This window comes from Schistocerca gregaria, chromosome 3 (genome assembly GCF_023897955.1).
Source record: "Schistocerca gregaria isolate iqSchGreg1 chromosome 3, iqSchGreg1.2, whole genome shotgun sequence".
NCBI classification, from domain to species: Eukaryota; Metazoa; Arthropoda; class Insecta; order Orthoptera; family Acrididae; genus Schistocerca; species Schistocerca gregaria.
Genome location: NC_064922.1, coordinates 380,743,799 through 380,759,110, shown reverse-complemented (window position 1 = coordinate 380,759,110; position 15,312 = coordinate 380,743,799).

The following is a 15,312-nucleotide window of genomic DNA, read 5'->3' as shown; positions in this document are numbered from 1 at the left end:
AAAGGGAAATGGATAGGTTAAAGTTAGATATAGTGGGAATTAGTGAAGTTTGATGGCAGGAGGAACAAGACTTCTGGTCAGGTGACTACAGGGTTATAAATACAAAATCAAATAGGGGTAATGCAGGAGTAGGTTTAATAATGAATAGGAAAATAGGAATGCGGATAAGCTACTACAAACAGCATACTGAACGCATTATTGTGGCCAAGATAAATACGAAGCCCACACCTACTACAGTAGTACAAGTTTATATGCCAACTAGCTCTGCAGATGACGAAGAAATTGAAGAAATGTATGATGAAATAAAAGAAATTATTCAGATAGTGAAGAGAGTTGAAAATTTAATAGTCACGGTTGACTGGAATTCGGTAGTGGGGAAAGGGAGAGAAGGAAACGTAGTAGGTGAATATGGACTGGGGCAAAGAAATGAAAGAGGAAGCCGCGTGGTAGAATTTTGCACAGAGCACAACTTAATCATAGGTAACACTTGGTTCAAGAATCATAAAAGAAGGCTGCATACATGGAAGAACCCTGGAGATACTAAAAGGTATCAGATAGACTATATAATGGTAAGACAGAGATTTAGGAACCAGGTTTTAAATTGTAAGACATTTCCAGGGGCAGATGTGGACTCTGACCACAATCTATTGGTTATGACCTGTAGATTAAAACTGAAGAAACTGCAAAAAGGTGGGAATTTAAGGAGATGGGACCTGGATAAACTGAAAGAACCAGAGGTTGTACAGAGTTTCAGGGAGAGCATAAGGGAGCAATTGACAGGAATGGGGGAAAGAAATACAGTAGAAGAAGAATGGATAGCTTTGAGGAATGAAGTAGTGAAGGCAGCCGAGGATCAAGTAGGTAAAAAGATGAGGGCTAGTAGAAATCCTTGGGTGACAGAAGAAATATTGCATTTAATTGATGAAAGGAGAAAATATAAAAATGCAGTAAATGAAGCAGGCAAAAAGGAATACAGACGTCTCAAAAATGAGATCGACAGGAAGTGCAAAATGGCTAAGCAGGGATGGCTAGAGGACAAATGTAAGGATGTAGAGGCTTATCTCACTAGGGGTAAGATAGATACTGCCTACAGGAAAATTAGAGAGACCTTTGGAGATAAGAGAACCACTTGTATGAACATCAAGAGCTCAGATGGAAACCCAGTTCTAGACAAGGAGGGGAAGGCGGAAAAGTGGGAAGGAGTATATAGAGGGTCTATACAAGGGCGATGTACTTGAGGACAATATTATGAAATTGGAAGAGGATGTAGATGAAGATGAAATGGGAGATAAGATACTGCGTGAAGAGTTTGACAGAGCACTGAAAGACCAGAGTCGAAACAAGGCCCCTGGAGTAGACAACATTCCATTGGAACTACTGACGGCCTCGAGAGAGCCAGTCCTTACAAAACACTACCATCTGGTGAGCAAGATGTATGAGACAGGCGAAATACCCTCAGACTTCAAGAAGAATATAATAATTCCAAACTCAAAGAAAGCAGGTGCTGACAGATGTGAAAATTACCGAACTATCAGTTTAATAAGTCACAGCTGCAAAATACTAACACGAATTCTTTACAGACTAATGGAAAAACTAGTAGAAGCCAACCTCGGGGAAGATCAGTTTGGCTTCCGTAGAAATGTTGGAACACGTGAGGCAATACTGACCCTATGACTTATCATAGGTAGACTTAGAGAAAGCTTTTGACAATGTTGACTGGAATACTCTCTTTCAGATTCTGAAGGTGGCAGGGGTAAAATACAGGGAGCAAAAAGCTATTTACAATTTGTACAGAAACCAGATGGCAGTTATAAGAGTAGAGGGGCATGAAAGGGAAGCAGTGGTTGGGAAGGGAGTGAGACAGGGTTGTAGTCTCTCCCCGATGTTATTCAATCTGTATATTGAGCAAGCAGTAAAGGAAACAAAAGAAAAATTCGCAGTAGGTATTAAAATCTATGGAGAAGAAATAAAAACTTTGAGGTTTGCCGATGACATCGTAATTCTGTCAGAGACAGCAAAGGACTTGGAAGAGCAGTTGAACGGAATGGATAGTGTCTTGAAAGGAGGATATAAAATGAACATTAACAAAAGCAAAATGAGGATAATGGAATGTAGTCAAATTAAGTCGGGTGATGCTGAGGGAATTAGATTAGGAAATGACACACTTAAAGTAGTAAAGGAGTTTTGCTATTTGGGGAGCAAAATAACTGATGATGGTCGAAGTAGAGAGGATATAAAATGTAGACTGGCAATGGCAAGGAAAGCATTTCTGAAAAAGAGAAATTTGTTAACATTGAGTATAGATTTAAGTGGCAGGAAGTTATTTCTGAAAGTATTTGTACGGAATGTAGCCATGTATGGAAGTGAAACATGGACGATAAATAGTTTGGACAAGAAGAGAATAGAAGCTTTCGAAATGTTGTGCTACAAAAGAATGCTGAAGATTAAATGGGTACTAACTAATGAGGAAGTATTGAATAGGATTGGGGAGAAGAGAAGTTTGTGGCACAACTTGACCAGAAGAAGGGATCGGTTGGTAGGACATGTTCTGAGGCATCAAGGGATCACCAATTTAGTATTGGAGGGCACCGTGGAGGGTAAAAATCGTAGAGGGAGACCAAGAGATGAATACAGTAAGCAGATTCAGAAGGACGTAGGTTGCAGTAGGTACTGGGAGATGAAGAAGCTTGCACAGGATAGAGTAGCACGGAGAGCTGCATCAAACCAGTCTCAGGACTGAAAACCACAACAACTACAACATTGCAATTACTGTTACTCATTAATAATTTATGTTGGTTTCAAGCTGATAGTAAGACCAGTAGGAGAAAGTAGGAGGGGCATTTGAGAAGTCTGTGCAAACATAAAAAGTACTCACGTGTTTGGAGTAAGCCTTATTTATTTTTCGACATAGTCTCTTTTTAGACTTATACACTTTGTCCAATGCTGTTCAAACTTGTTGATCCCTTCCCAATAACAGGAATTGTCCAAGTCTGCAAAATAGCCATTAGTTACTGCAACCACCTCCTCATCTGAAGTAAAATCTTTGTCCCACCAGCCATTTCTTCAAACTGGGGAACAAATAGTAGTCCGAGGGAGCCATGTCTGGAGAACAGAGGGGGTTGAAATGAGTTGGAGTCATATTTCCATTAATTTTGCGACCACAACTGCTGAGATGTGTGCTGATGCATTGTCGTTATGGAAAATGACTTTTTTACGGTCCAGTCGTCAGCATTTTTCTTGCATCTCGGTTTTCAGACGGTCCAATAACGATGAATAATATGCACCTATAACAGTTTTACCCTTTTCCAGATAGTCAATGAAGATTACACCTTGTGAATCCCAAAAGACAATTGCCATAACCTTCCCAGCCAAAGAATGGTCTTTGCCCTTTTTGGTCCAGATTCTCCCTTGGTAACCAATTGTTTAGAGTGTTGTTTGGTCTTAGGAGTATAATAATGTATCCATGTTTCAACCACAGTAACGAAACGCTTTAAGTCTTGCGGACTCTTCCTGAACAGCTGCAAACCAATGTTGCAGTTTTTGGTCAAGCATGAGCAATCGTGGAACCCATCTTGCGGATAGCTTTCTCAGGTCCTAGTGTTTATTCAAAATATTATGTACCCATTCATTAGAAATGACCACAGCACTATCAATCTCATGCACCTTACCTCTTCTGTCATCCATCACCATATCATCAATTTCATCAATGATTTCTGGAGTCATAACCTCCACAGGGCGTCAGAACGTTCAGCATCATTTATGCCAGTAATGCCATTCCGAAAATTTTGAAACCACTTATACAGGGTGGTCCATTGATCGTGACCGGGCCAAATCTCTCACAAAAGAAGCATCAAACGAAAAAACTACAAAGAATGAAACTTTTCTAGGTTGGAGGGGGAAACCAGATGGCGCTATGCCATAGGTCAAATGGATATCAACTGTGTTTTTCAAATAGGAACCCCCATTTTTTATTACATATTTGTGTAGTACGTAAAGAAATATGAATGTTTTAGATGGACTACTTTACATGCTTTGTGATAGATGATGCTGTAATAGTCACGAACATATGGCTCAATTTTAGATGAACAGTTGGTAATAGGTAGGTTTTTTTAAATTAAAATACAGAACGTAGGTACGTTTGAACATTTTATTTCGTTTGTTCCAATGTGATACATGTACCTTTGTGAACTTATTATTTCTGAGAACGCATGCTGTTACAGCGTGATTACCTGTAAACACCACATCAATGCAATAAATGCTCAAAATGATGTCTGTCAACCTCAATGCATTTGGCAATACGTGTAAAGACATTCCTCTCAACAGCAAGTAGTTCGTCTTCCGTAATGTTCGCTAATGCATTGTCAGTGCGCTGACACATGTTGTCAGGCGTTGTCGGTGGACAGTGATAGCAAATATCCTTCAACTTCCCCTACAGAAAGAAATCCAGGGACGTTCACTGGTGAACGTGCGGACCATGGTATGGTGCTTCGACAACCAATCCACCTGTCATGAAATATGCTATTCAATACCGCTTCAACCGCACACGAGCTATGTGCCGGGCATCCACCATGTTGGAAGTACATCATCATTCTGTCATGCAGTGAAACATCTCGTAGTGACATCGGTAGATCATTACGTAGGAAATCAGCATACATCGCACCATTCAGATTGCCATCGATAAAATGGGGGCCAATTATCCTTCCTCCCATAATGCCGCACTGTACATTAACCTGATAAGGGCGCTGATGTTCCACTTCTCGCAGCCATCGCAGATTTTCCGTTGCCCAATAGTGCACATTATGCCGATTTACGTTACCGCTGTTGATGAATGACGCATTGTTGCTAAATAGAATGTGTGCAAAAAATCTGGCATTGTCCTGCAATTTCTGTTGCCCAGTGGCAGAACTGTACACGACGTTCAAAGTCATCGCCATGCAATTCCTTCCACATAGAAATATGGTACGGGTGCAACCGATGTTGATGAAGCATTCTCAACACCGACGTTTTTGAGATTCCCGATTCTCACACAATTTGTCTGCTACTGATGTGCGGATTAGCCGTGACAGCAGCTAAAACACCTACTTGGGCGTCATCATTTGTTGCAGGTCATGGTTGACTTTTCACATGTGGCTGAACACTTCCTGTTTTCTTAAATAATGTAACTATCAGGCAAATGGTCCGGACACTTGGATATGTCGTCCAGGATACCGAGCAGCATACATAGCAGACACCCGTTGAGCATTTTGATCACAATAGCCATACATCAACATGATATTGACCTTTTCCACAATTGGTAAACGGTCCATTTTAACACGGGCTATGTATCACGAAGCAAATACCATCCGCACTGGTGGAATGTTACGTGGAACCACTTATACGTTTGTGACTATTACAGTGCCATCTATCACAAAGCGAAGAAAGTGGTCCAACTAAAACATTCATATTTCTTTACTTATTACGCAAATATATAATAAAAAATGGGGATTCCTATTTTTTTAAATGCAGTTGATATCCGTTTGACCTATGGCAGCGCCATCTAGCTCGCCAGCCATAGCGCCATCTGGTTTGCCCCTTCAAGCTAGACAAGTTTCGTTCTTTGTAGTTTTTTCATATGATGCTTATTTCGTCAGATATTTGGCCCAGTCACGACCAATGGACCACCCTGTATACTGTTCTAATCGAAGGTGCAGAGTAACTGTAATGTTTATCAAGCTTCTCTTTAGTCACCTAAGGCGTTTTGCCTTTCAGGAAGTAATGTTTAATCACCACACGAAATTCTTTTTTGTCCATTTTTTGATAATCACTGGACTTCCTCGATTCACATGAATGTCAAACACAAAGAAATAGACAAATATGGCTGAAACTAAGCATGACCTCGATATGTGCCGATGAAGCCATCTCTCGGACTTTACACTGACTTTTCAAACGACCCTCATATAGTAAGTGCCCAGGACAGAAAAGTAATCATTGCATAGTGTTTGCCTGGAACAGTATTTCTGCCTGCTGAGCAGTAATCAAGAAAGTTCTGATAATACATCACCAGTATTGTCAGGGAGACTGAGTGAAAGCTTGTTCTGTTATTTTTTATTAAAAACTTTGATCTTGAGTTACCTGACATAAGGCAAGTCATTTATTTTCAGTTCATGATATACACAATCAGTTGCAGAAAGTATTGTAATAAGCCTTCAGACTTTATGCACAGTTGCTACTGTCAGCCATGTTTAAAATTGGTAAGTTACTTGTATTACTAGTTACAATATCAATGTTTGGACAACGTGATTTGGCCTCCAAATAAGTAGTTCCTCATTTTCTATGTACATCTTCTGCGGATGTCATCATAGCATCCGATTGGGGAAAGTGATCAAGAGATGCATAACCAGCTGCAACTGCTTGGCTTTAATGTTTGGGGAAAAAGATGCCTAGACAATATGTCCAGAAATCGGAAAGAGACATGCGATACTGCTGCATTGACAGTGGCCTTGGTCACTACGTAAGCCTTCAGAAAAATGCTTTTAGCCCCTTTACATCACTTTCTTTTTCACTTAAAAATATTAGGTGTGATATCTTACATGTAGATTCGAAATGTGTTAAGTTGTAAGCTTCTATTAGTAACCTTGGTTTGGTGAAAATTCAATTTCTCTCTGAGTGGCCACCTTAATTCTACTTGCCCCCCCCCCCCCCCACACCCCCAAGGGCACCAACATAGAAAAAATATTGGGTGGGGGGGGTCTCGCCTCAGGAAATTTTATAAATTTTAGACAAAAAATATTGAGTTTTTAAGTTTTTTTAAGCATTTTAGAGTCATACGATCAACATTAGAACCCAAAAACTGAACTATCGATAACTCGACTCTCCATGAAACTCGACGAGCCTGACACATTTTTTGGCTTTGAAAAAAGAAACAAAACAAACATGCGTCATATTTTTGTAAAAAGCCAATTTAATTTACAGTAATAATCATGCTTATAGACTATTACAGAGCAGTGAATATATAACTCTGAAAAGACTTAAGTTATATTTAAATAAATCCTAATCTATCTATAAAAGAATAAAACAAAATATTGTTGTCGCACGGTAATAGCACTTTGATTAATAAGTGAAATAGTTAATTTAAGCTTACTTTGAAAAAGGCTCAGGGTTCATTAAATAAAAACAATATCTCAAAGTTAATACAGTATGCCTAATACTTTCAGTCAAAAAGTATGTAAATAATTGGGTCTTACACCCTAAAAATACGTTAAGTATTTGAAAATAACTAATACAGTACTAATATTTCGAAACTGAAAATTCAACATTATGTATGTATTTAATTCTCTATTTTATTAAGGTGTTTAATATTGCTCTAAATGCCATGATTAGGACTAGTGTCTTTAGAAAGATGCAAATGTCAACCGTCTGACGATTACTGAATAGGAAGTCATCCATGACTGGTCAGATATCAAATTCATCTTGGTGGGCATGAAGAACAGACAAGTTGTTCAATTGCTTCTGTCCCGTTGCTGATTGGAGATGTGACTTCAGACATCTAAGGGCACTAAATGACCATTCTGCTGTTGCTGTCGTGATTGGAACTACTTGGAAAACCTTAATGCACTTCACTAACATTTCTCCAATTGCAGGTTCTTGTGTAATGTAGTTTCTTACATCACACATGTTTTTTTAAGACCAGTTGTTTTTATTAGCGATATTGGCTAACATATTCAAGTGTAAGTGCAGTCTCTCAATGTCTAGGTCATTTTTAAAGAACTCAGTTGATGTTTCCAAATTTGTTTCACCTGTGTTTACTAAAAGCAAGCATTCTTGGTCAGCCAAAATGACCTGTGCAAGATTAGATTAATACTTTTTCCATAGATCATGAATACGAAATTTTGTAATGATGTGGAACATGTCAGGTTAATACAAGATGTCTACAAGATATTACAGTACACAAAATATTACATGACACTAATGTTTAAGTTCCGCCCCCCCCCCCCCCCCCTCCCCTAATTTATATCTAAAAATTCAGCCAATGAGTAGAAGGAGTTGTCATCTAGAATTCTTTTAATTTATTTTTAAATGTTAGTTGGCTCTCTGTCAGGCTTTTGATGCTGTTTGGTAGGTGACCAAAGACTTTTGTGGCAGCATAATTGGCACCTTTCTGTGCCAAAGTCAGATTTAACCCACTATAGTGAAGATCATCCTTTCTCCTGGTGTTATAGCTATGCACACTGCTATTACTTTTGAATTGGGTTGGATTATTAACAACAAATTTCATAAGTGAATATTTATACTGTGAGGATCCCTAGATCTTTAAATAGATGTCTGGAGCATGACCGTGGGTGGGCTCCAGCAATTATTCTGATTACATGTTTTTGAGCAATGAATACTTTTCTAATCAACGATGAATTACCCCAGAATATGATGCCATACGAAAGCAGTGAATGAAAGTAGGCATAGTGAGCTATTTTATTGAGATTCTTATCACCAAAATTTGCAATGACCCTAATAGCATACGTAGCTGAACTCAAGATGTTTCAGCAGACCATCAATGGACACACCTAAAAATTTTAAAAATTCTACCTTAGCTACAGACTTCTGTTCAAAGTCTATATTTATTACTGTAGTTGTGCCATTTACTGTACGGAACTGTATATACTGTGTTTTATCAAAATTTAAAGAGTCCGTTTGCTGAGAACCACTTAATAATTTTGTGAAAAACATCATTTACAATTCAATCACTTAGTTCTTGGTTTTTGGGTGTTATTACTATACTTGTATCATCAGCAAAAAGAACTGACTTTGCATCTTCATCAGTGTGAAATGGTAAGTCAATGTATATCGAGAACAGTGAAGGACCTAAGACCAAACCCTGTGGGACCCCGTACTTGATAGCCCCCCAGTTTGAGGAATCATCTGTTGTTTTACATGAACCACTTATTTCAACTTTCTACATTCTTCCAGTTAAGTATGAATTAAACCTTTTGTGCACTGCCCCACTCAAACCATAATGATTTAGCTTATCTAAAAGAATTCCATGATTTACACAATCAAAGGCCTTTGAGAGATCGCAAAAAATACCAATGGGTGATGTCCGGTTATCCAGAGCATTTAATATTTGATCAATGAAAGCGTATATAGCATTTTTTGTTGAAAATTCCTTTCTGAAAACCAAACTGACATTTTGTTAGTACTTTATTTTTACAAATATGGGAGGCTACTCTTGAATACATTACTTTCTCAAAAATTTTTGATAGAGCTGTCAGCAGAGAGATTGGGCAGTAGTTGCTGACATCCGACGTATCCCCCTTTTTATGCAATGGTTTTACAATTGGCATATTTCAGTCTATCGGGGAAAACACCCTGCTCCAAAGAGCTATTACACACGTGGCTGAGAATCCTACTTATCTGTGGGGAACAAACTTTAAGTACCTTGCCAGAAACGCCATCAATTCCGTAAGAGCTTTTACTTTTCAGTGAGTTTATTATTTTACTGATTTCAGAGGGAGGTTGGTGGAATTACAGTTCAGTTATTTCAAACTGCACAGGTATGGCCTCTTCTAGTGAAGATCTAGCTCCTGTTTTCTCCACAACATTTAAAAAATGATTACTGAAAATATTTTCAATTTCTGATTGTTAGTACACTTGTCATTCAGTTGAAGCAAACCCCTCAGTGATGCAAGATTGCCCGTTTCACAAACTTCACTGTAAATAGCTTTGTAGTGTTCCTTTTGGGTTTTGAAAATGTGCAGTGAGCTGGCTTCATTGTCTTCATACTTCTTTGGTATAATGCGATTCCGAGAAAGCGTAGGATCATCATCTTGTGAAGGTTTTTCTTTTAAACACAATTCCCAAAGGTGTTCAAAACTATCATGCCTTCCATTCAATATACAGATCAAGCCCTCATATTTTTACCAGATCAGAAACACTTAGGTGAGGGCATTGAAGTTTTTCATTGAAATCCTCTACTGGATTCATTGCATGGCAATAAAGACTTAAAAAAGAAACAAGACTTCAATTGTACCATTGACTCAAGGTAGCCTGCACATTTGTAACCTGCCTCCATTTTGGCCTCTGCAAAAAATGTTTCAAAAACGCTAGAACTTCTTCAAAGTTATTATTATATTATCAAACTACTAGAAACTCGCAGTCCATCGAGTTGGGAAAAGGGGTTGTAAACCAGCTTGGCCGTTGGCGCTCTCACAGCGTATGCTTCTGGAAAAGTCATCCTTCTGTTGTATTCTCTTATGGTGTTCATTAAGTCCTTGGCTAAAGCCATAATAGTCCTCATAGACGTAAGATGATGGAGACTGTCTACAACTGCCAAGTCTAAACTGTGAGCAGTGCAGTGCACATAACGTTCTTTTGATTGTGTATCCAAAAGTTTTTAGTCCTTTGAGCTTACCTCTCATATTCAAGGCACAATCATGGCACTGTCCTCTTAAGTTATTCATTGACAAATCAAGACAAGCAAAAACGTCTTAAAATATTAAACATAGTTTGTGATTCAGTTTTGGGGAGTCTCGTATAAGCTAATAAAGTCCTCTATGATGATTAAGGAATCAGCTACAGTACGAATACAAAATGACACTTGTTCAAAGAATCATTTGGTTCTTCAACCATAGTAGAAAAATGTTCAGTCTTCTTGACTGAAGCCAATACCTTTCTCAACACAGACTTTCCTAGTAGAACAACAGTCTCATTTTGAATATCATGGGACATCCACTTACACCCCAAATGCCCTAACCAACCTTTATAACTCAGGTATGTCATTCTTTTGGCGTTCCAACAATTGAAAAAAAATTGAGTTTACATCTTCATGCCCTGTAATTGCTTGTCCTTGTCAGCATAGAAACTGAATGGTAGCAAAAATTATCTCAAGAGCTAAACGGCCTTCTATCTAACTGTTCATTCTTGGGAAGCCACTCTTCAGTTAGTGATATAATTTAGACTTGCAACACCTTTACACGTAAACATATTTTCCAAAGCATTTTTCCAGTTACAAAACCCTAAATTTTTTTTTTAAGGAAATCTTAATGGACTTAGCATCTGCCTCCTTACAAGTTTTGAACAAACTTTTTTTGATAAATGCTTCATATTCTAGCCATGTGTATTTAATCAACCAAGACTTCTGAAATGATCTTCCGTTACCAGATTGTCCAGGTTTCAGCTGTGAACGATTCTCACCTGAAGACGACGAAGCAATTGACGACAGAAGAATTGTTGGAGGTTGACATACAGTATCAACTTCCAAGCATGCCTGTTTGGTATATATTATTGAGTAGCTCCACCCCCTCCCAAATAAAGTTTTAAGGGTGCTTGGGTCTCCTAAGGCCCCATGGAGTCAGCTCCTGTGATCCCCCCCCCCCCCCCCCCCCAAACCACGAGGTGTTGCCCTGCAGTGTCAGTATTGGTTCTCGAGCAGAAAAGTTTTACAACCACCAGGAGGAATAAATGCTCAGTTTTCTATCCTTTTTGTCTGTGTTCTTTATCTCAAAGTAAGAGTGTGTGTGGGTTCGTTTCAGAAATATGTATCTGCATGAAACATTGCAATACTGACACTTGAAACCATTCCACAGATACACTAACCATAAACAAACAGTCTTAAGAGATTTAGGTCCACGCAGTGCCAGATTATCCATGTAGCAAGAGCTAGCAAATGCCACAAGCCCCGCACCTGGGGTAAAAAATTTATGACATGAGATATGAATGGTATTCCACCTATCATTCAGTGGAAAGAGTGGTGTCCAATCCTGCAATGAGTAATAATTTTAGTTCATTTGTAAAAGTGACTGCTAGCCCCACCATTCAGAGTGTCTTAAGTTGACAAGAGCATAAAACTTACAGAGGAATTCCCAAATGTTCAGGCTCCTCATAATAATCAGTTAGAATACCGTACTTTAAGCCTACTATTACAGTCATCCTTTTCTTCCAAGTGTGTTTAATTTCCTAACTTTTGATATGAGTGAAGGTTGTTTTCATGCAGATGGACTATTATTATATAGTGTGTTGAGTTTTGCAATTCCTGCGTTTGTGTGTCAGTGTCTCTTTGACAGTCACTGCGGACTTAAGGGCAAAATACTACTGTTTAAACAACAGTAGAAGATAATTTGGGTGTTTCATCTGATGATAAAACATCATCATTGTACTTAATTTACTTCCAAATACAGAAAAGATTTGTCACAAACACCAGTATTGAGTATTTGAAACCACCCATACGGTGGTTTAGGATTGGGTGTCAGGTTTCACATTGTGCAGCCATCTACCCTGGTGGCCCATCGTTTGTAGAAATGTGACAAACATTTTCTCCTGAGACCAGTCAAACTGAAACAGGTCAAAAGTATGGACAGTTACACTTAGAACCTCACCACACAGTGGAAACTACTTACATTATTACAATTGATAATCAAATTTGGCTTCTTGCCCAAAACCTATATATTCGTGCAAATAAAGGGACACATGCCATTTGCTGAAAACAACATATGACGAATTTATCCCTCTAAATGAATCATATATACAGGATCATATTATTTACTAATTTAAGAGACGCAAATAAACTTGCCTGAAGCTAACTAGATGTTTTACACGAAAATGATGACATATCAAAGATTGTCCCAGGCAAAACTACAATGCCAGTAACATAGGTGAAAAGCACAAGGCTAAAAGAATGAATTCAGATAAATACACCATGGGCATTCACCAAATTTCATTACCAAGTGTGCTGCAGAATGTTGTGCAGAGATAGCCTTCTTCTTTGGTCTTCCTGAAAGCCCCTATACAGTTTTTCCACTTATACCTATTAATGGTATAATATTTTGAAAGCACCAAAAGAAACTATTTCAAAAATTAAGATTTTGAAAAAATTGTTGGACACAATGTGGTCAGCCCGAGCAGATGCTACGAAGCCACTTATGTGGTTTTACGACTATCAAGCACATTTTGGATTCCATATCTAATACTATGGACAAAAAAGTAGTGTCACAATCTGGCTTACAGACTACTTTCAAAAATCAAAAAGTTAGAAATGAGATTAATGACTTTCTTGGAATCAAATTTTAGAATGCTTGCCAAGTGATTAGCACTTCATCGCTGCAGTCTGATCAAACCCTTAACACAGGATACACTGTTTAGAAATACGCACACCAAAAAGGAGTTATGCATCACCCCAGTTCCCAGAATTCCTGAAAACAGACGTTTACTGTGGATATTGTATCACAGACACAGTCCCTTTGACTGTTCAGAGATGTCACTAAACCTACCCCAAGATGTCAACAACCACACACGAGCAGCACCTATTACATGGAGGGGGTCTGACAGCCAATCAGTTCCAGTCATTCCTTCAGGAAGGAGGTACGTGGCTTGTGTTGTCTGTAGTTCAACCATGCCTAGACGGTGAACACCGCAATTTGAGTGCATCTGCAGGACGGGCTCTCTACACGGGAAGTGTCCAGGCATCTGAGTGACCCAGAGCGATGTTCAGATGTGGAGATACAGAGGGATAGGAACTGCTGGTGACATACCTCACTCAAGCTGCCCAAGATCTACTACTACAGTGGATGACAGCTACCTATGGATTATGGCTCAGAGGAACCCTGACAGCAACACCACCATGTTAATGCTTTTTGTGCAGCCACAGGACTTTGTGTTACGGGCTCCAACTGTGTGCAATAGGCTGCATGATGCACAACTTCACTCCCGACGTCCATCTTTGCAACCATGACGCCATGCACTGCAGTACAGATGTGCCCAACTAAATGCCGGATGGACCGCTCAGGATTGACATCTCGTTCTCTTCACCAATGAGTGTCGCATATGCCTCCAACCAATCATCGGAGACGTGTATGAACGCCTTAGACACTGTCCAGTGAATACTGCAAGGTGCACTGTCCAGTGAATACTGCAAGGTAGAGGTTCCCCCTGCTGTTTTGGGATGGCATTATGTGAGGCCGACATACTCCGCTGGTGGTTATGGAAGGCACCGCAATGGCTGTATGATGTGTGACTGCCATCCTCCGATCGATAGTGCAACCATATCGGCATCATATTGGTGATCATTCATCTTCGTGGATACAATATGACATCACTCTACTAGAGTGGCCAGCACGTTCTCCAAACATGAACCCCATAAAATATGCTTGGGATAGATTGAAAAGGGCTGCTTATGGAAGACATGACTCACCACCCACTGGGGGATCCACACCAAATCGCCTTTGAGTAGTGGGAAGATCTGGACTAACAGTGCCTTGATGAACTTGTGGATAGTATGCCACGACGAATACAGGCATGTGTCAATGCAAGAGGACGTGCTGCTGGGTGTGTACAATCTGGACCACCACCTCTGAAGGTCTTGCTGTATGGTGATACAACATGCAAGGTGTAGTTTTCATGGGCAATAAAAAGGGCAGAAATGATGTTCATGTTTATCTCTATTCCATTTTTCTGTACAGACTCCGGCTCTCAGAACCAAAGTGATGCAAAACCTTTTTTGATGTGTGTAGTCCAAGCAATGTAGTTCATATTTTCAGATACTGAAGCAAAAACCGAAGTGCTGAGCAGCTGTGAAGAACATGAGCAACAAACTAAATTTAAAAACACAAGCAAAATACAAAGTACGAAAATTTCAGCGGCTCTACTACACTCGAAGTTGGAGAATATCAAACACCTGCACAACATTTTGAAATCTAGGTGTTCCTTAACTGATAATGTGCTGTCTGCATTAGCTAAACACAAGGAAGTGAACCATTAATTGACTATTTGAAATACTTCAGCAATTCAAGTCTGACAGCAGAAAGAATCTTGAAAAGAACTCCAACTGTTGTTAGTCTTTATCCAACATTTTGGAAGAAAGCCCAGGAAATGAACTGGTGTAATGTGCTGAGTTGCCCAAAATATACATGGCTGCTGTTATCAACAGCAAAAAGCATGAGCCCATGGAACTGCAGTTTTATAAACCCTTTAACTGAAAATTCACTGGAATCTTGTTTCCTACACATAGAAATAGTCTTATGCAATTACTTGTCTTTGATGATCAACTGTGGTGGAGAAAGTTCTTTTTTCACTTTAAAGTGCATTAAAAATGAGTTAAGGAACACCATGGGACAAGACAACTTGCACCTAAATGAACATAGAATTATTGGCTTACACACAATGATTCAACTAGTGTCATCTAGTTTTGACCGAATTATATCGATAAAAGTGCTTTTGTCAAGAACTTATTTTAATGCCCTAAATTTTGTGGCCTGAAGCAACCAAAGGCCTGTTCTTCACATTTGCTACCGGCTTAATCCGACAAAGGGTCCTTCCAAGGAGGTACAAACTTACTTTCTTAAATTTATG